A 4,860-nucleotide genomic window follows, 5' to 3' on the forward strand; every position below is an offset into this window, starting at 1 on the left:
AATAGTTTGCATTGAAATTAAAAGTAACTAATTTTTATTACATGTTTTTCACTAAAATTTAATTTTTAAACTTAAGATATGCAATCTATTGTTCTTTTTCAACCCTTTGATGATAACGAAGAAAGAATAAAACCTAAAAAAAATTATGATCATATGTAGTGAAAACTATAGTCATTTTTAAATTTTTTTATAATTCATAAAACAAATCATAAGATTTTAATGATTGTTTAAAAAGTCTTTAAATTTTTGAAAAATAGTTTGCATTGAAATCAAAATTAACTAATTTCACTCCATATTTATTTTACTAAAATTTAATTTTTCAACTTAAAGACCTCATGCAACTTATTGAAATAAAAATAATACTATTTGATTCCTTCCGTAAAAAAGAAAATTGATGGAAAATTGCTATGAACATAAGCTACCAATTAGATGGTGAATAACACACAAAATATGCATTTACATTCACTAATTATTGAACCAAGGGAACTCTCCCATCCAATTAAGGACGATGAGATTAAGAAAAGTTTTCTATCTTTGGTAGGCTATAAAAATTTGTAAGGACTGTGAAGCCCATATTTTGAAGAAGAAAACACTTTTTTTATTCTAAGGTTTCAAGGAGTAGAGGCAGTGGTTAAACAATCGATAGAAATGGAAGGAAACTCTCTTGTAGCAATTGAAGGAGTGTTGCCTAGATATCAAAATTTGCTTCAATCCTCGTATTTTTGAGTTATGGTTATTTTCATAATAAACCTCATTTTAAACATTAAAATGGTCACTTTCCCTCAGATTTTTTGAGAGATTTCGCCCTTCAAGTATCTTTGGCTTGTTTCTAGCTCTGTCTAGCACTTCAAATTTTTATAATCTAGTTCCTGGGTCAAAAATTCTCGCAAGTTAATGGCAAGAACCAAAATAAGTATTTTCAACTTTATCATTAACCATTAACCTCTAAAAAGTTTAAGATCAATTTCCAAAATACATATTTCACTTCAAAATCTTAACCATTAACCTCTCTATCAAAAGGTTAAGATAAGTTTGCAAAATTAACCTTTTAAAATGTTTAAGGTTTGGGGGTCAAAACACGTATTCTGAACCAAATCATTAATATTAAGCTTTTTTGAAAAGAGGACCTCCTTGCCCATTTGAAAATGGTTTAAAATTAAGAGGTTAATTAACCTCCATGAAAATTGTTCTAAATCTTCATACCAAATGCAAAGAAGCAATGGCTGCAATGCCAATGTTGGGGAATAAATAAAGAATGTTCAACAGCTAAGAGAAACACAATTGATGGGCCCATAGCCAATCTGACCATAGACAAGGCATGTAATTTGTTTGACAGAGATTTTTTGTTTTCCTCTCCCAGCCCAGAGTATTAAGAACAATGGTGGATATAGCAATAAAGAAGGATTCAAATATTATATTGAGGAGCGATGTTTTGGAGGCAAAATTGGATGGTATAGAAGATGGGAAGAGGTTTTTCTTATGAAGGATGTGTTCACTAGGCTACGGATTGGAAATACAGAGTAGAAAGACAAGGCACTAGGGGCTTTGATAAAGCTTCTTGAATAGAGTTTTGGAGAGCGGCAACAGTCTTATAAAGGAAAATGTTGCAGAAGCTCTTCACGCTTTGACTATGGATAATTTTGAGAATTCATGGGTGATTTGTGCAAATGGAGGGGTTTCTGACCTTGTCAATGTGTGCCACTCTACAAACCCAGAGTTGCAAGCAATTGGGATTAGAATCCTATCAAATTTGTGGACAAAGGTGTCAACCATGGGTCAGAGACTTTCTGCAAGATTTTCTATGGCAAGGGATTGTTTGGAATTTTAAAGGGATATTCTTACCTTTATTAGAGGTTGAGATGAAAGCTTAGAGGCTCTTGATGACATGTACTATTTGGAAACAAAGATGGCAATAGAAAATGGACAGGAAGAAAAAAACCAGAGAAATTTTCTTTAAGGAAAGAGTTGAAAAGAAAAAGGCAAGACCACCAAAATTCATCAAATGATCTTGAAAAGGAGACGGATACACTTAAACATGAAATGAAGCCTAGACCAATCCTACCAGCACCCTCTCCCAATCATTTCCATGTAGGTCTAGACAACTTTTCACTTCAGTTCAAGCCTCCTGAAGAGAATATTTTTGAAGTAAAGATAACTGATGTTTTTCATTATGGATATACTATTGAATCCAATATTGATGGGAAGCCATTACGAGGTCTATTGTTCTTGCATAAACCAAGATTTGCTCATTTTGTTCATGTTTATCTCACCGGGAAACAACATGCCTAAGAAGTTGGTGCTATGAAATCGAGTGAAATATGAAAGCCTAAATTAAAGATTGCTAGTGTTGTTAAGCAGTCTGTGAGGAGAGTAGATGGACAAGCACACACAACTACAGATGTAGAATCTATGGAAAAAGGGAATCCTATGGAGCCACTCACCTCACCATCAAATCAACTTGTGGCTTTATCATATATGTACCAGCAATACATGCAACCAATGCCCATGTACTTGCCATCAACTATTTAGCATGATTAGAAACACTATACAATTACAGGCTTTACAGCTTCACATTCAACACAAGAGGTGGTCTCTACTCCCCCAACCAACCAAGGAGAGATATATGCTAGACAAACACTTCCTACACTAGTAAATTAGGGAAATCAATTAGGATCAATTTAGAAGATTGTATGTCAAGGTGATCATGAAAAACCACCTAGTACAGTAGCTTAAGTCTTAAAACATGTACACAGACCTTGAAGCCATAATAAGGCTCTATAACACCTTATGCCTCATGTGATGTGATGGTTTTCATCTTCTATCTCTCTAATCAATTATCTTTATCATTTTGGGTTAATTTTGTAGAGCTTAATTAACCTCATCCAAATCATGTATTTGGGAAGTAGTTATTAACCATAGAGGGGTAGTTGTTGACCTCAGTGTCTATATAAGGAGTCATTTTTGGCTTTGTAAAGGAGGGACTTTTTGGGACTTTAGAATAAGGGAACATTATGCTAAAATTTTGATCAGGAGACAAATTTTGAAAGTATGTACAGCTTTTGTCTTTGAAATCAAAAATCTCTATTATGTTCTTGGTGCAAGAAAATAAAATGAGATATGTGTTTGATTTCGTGTTCTAAAATCTAGATTATTGTAGCATAAGCTATTGATTCTTTTTGTAGTGAATTTTTTCATGGTATTGTGTGAATGTTTACGAATCATGAATTGGCATGGTAATAATGATCATTTTCAAGTGTAGTTCTTGATTACCTTTATTATCATTTTATGTTGAGTCAAGAAAGCTATGAAGTCATGTGGTGCATTTTTCATGAATGGCTTTCTATTGGTCTTTAAAAATTTAGATTCTTTATTTGAAAATCATTAAAATTACATCATATGAGGGAGCTACCCCTCTAAATGTAGAGGAAGGTTAGATATCAAGGGCCTATCTAACTTTTCAAGACATCAATTTGCCACACACTCCATTGGGCTAAATCACGTATTTTCTAAGTGACAAATCTGTTTACCAATAGTTTTTTGGTGACTCCACTGGGGACATGAAACAAGAAAGATTAATCAATTGCCTGTGATGAAACAACATGGTATTGCTACATGGGAATGTGCTTCCAATTCTCTAGTCGAATCTTGGTTTCCAAGATATCCAGGAAGATATTATTTCAGATTTGAACACTCTAGCCTAGAGGTGTAGATGAAGCACTCAAAAATATCATCAAGGAAATTGATTTCTAGAAGAAGAAGAAGAATTTGGAGAAATCTTGTGAAGAGCTCCTATTGGTCATGATGTTGTAGTCATTGAAAGAATAGTTGTTATTCCAAGAAGAAACAGACAAAATCTTGGTCACATCCAAGGTCAAGAAAATAATAATCATTAATTTGGTTGATGAAGGTACCTTCCTTTAAATTAAGGTTGGAAACTCCATTTAGAATATTGGATATTGGTGACTCTATTTAAGGTTCTAATTCAAAACATGGTTTGGTACAAAGGGAAAGTGGAAAGTGATAGTGACAGTGACAATGATAGTGACAAGGAATACTTTTCATACTCAAAGAGAAAAATTCCTAACGAACCTCTACAGGTATATTTCTTGAAGAATTTCTATGGTGGGAGGAGGCTAGATCCTAGAATGGTTCATCCCTGCTTGCTGTAAATTTTCCAAAAGATCAAAGAGGATGATGGAAAAGATTATGGGTTTCTTTCTCATGATCATGAGGCTTTATTTGAAAAGGGTTCAACATTTAATGATAAAGAAGGTCTTTTCAAAAAATGAATTTCATCTAAACTAGTGATGAAGAATAATAAAAGTATCTCTCAAGCACCTTTTTCTAAACAAAATCATATTTTTATTGATCCTAAATAGGCTAGATTCTTGAAGAGTTTCTATGGTGGGTGGAAACTAAATCTAGAAAAGATCCATCCATCTTTGCTCCAAACTTTGCAAAAGATAGATGAAGAAGATGGTAAAGATAATTAGTTTCTCTTATAGACCAAAATTATTTTTAGAAAGAAGTTCCACATGGGAGCATAAGGAAGAATTTGATCAGAAGGATGATTCATGTGAATCTAGGATGGATAATCATGGTCAAAAAAGTAGCCCAATGCTGGCACCTATTGCTCATCAAAATCATACTTCCATTGATCCCAATTAGGTGGAGTTTTTAAAAAGCTTCTATGGCAATGCACGCCTAAATCCTGAAAAAGTTCATCCTCCTTTACTTCAAATACTACAAGAGCTTAAGAAAGAGGACCCATGCAAGAATTATTTTCTTGGTAACAGGACATCTCCCAATCCCAATATTAGAAAGGACTCATCTAAATCTTCATGCATGAAATAAAATGGA

General features: G+C 33.4%; 1 pseudogene; it reads left to right on the forward strand.

Moving 5' to 3' along the window:
• Positions 1 to 1,378: 1,378 nt before the first annotated feature.
• LOC149567331 (uncharacterized) lies at positions 1,379 to 2,733 on the forward strand (annotated as a pseudogene).
• Positions 2,734 to 4,860: the final 2,127 nt, after the last annotated feature.

This window comes from Cupressus sempervirens, chromosome 3 (genome assembly GCF_028749045.1).
Source record: "Cupressus sempervirens isolate cs-2001-9-10 chromosome 3, ASM2874904v1, whole genome shotgun sequence".
NCBI lineage: Eukaryota > Viridiplantae > Streptophyta > Pinopsida > Cupressales > Cupressaceae > Cupressus > Cupressus sempervirens.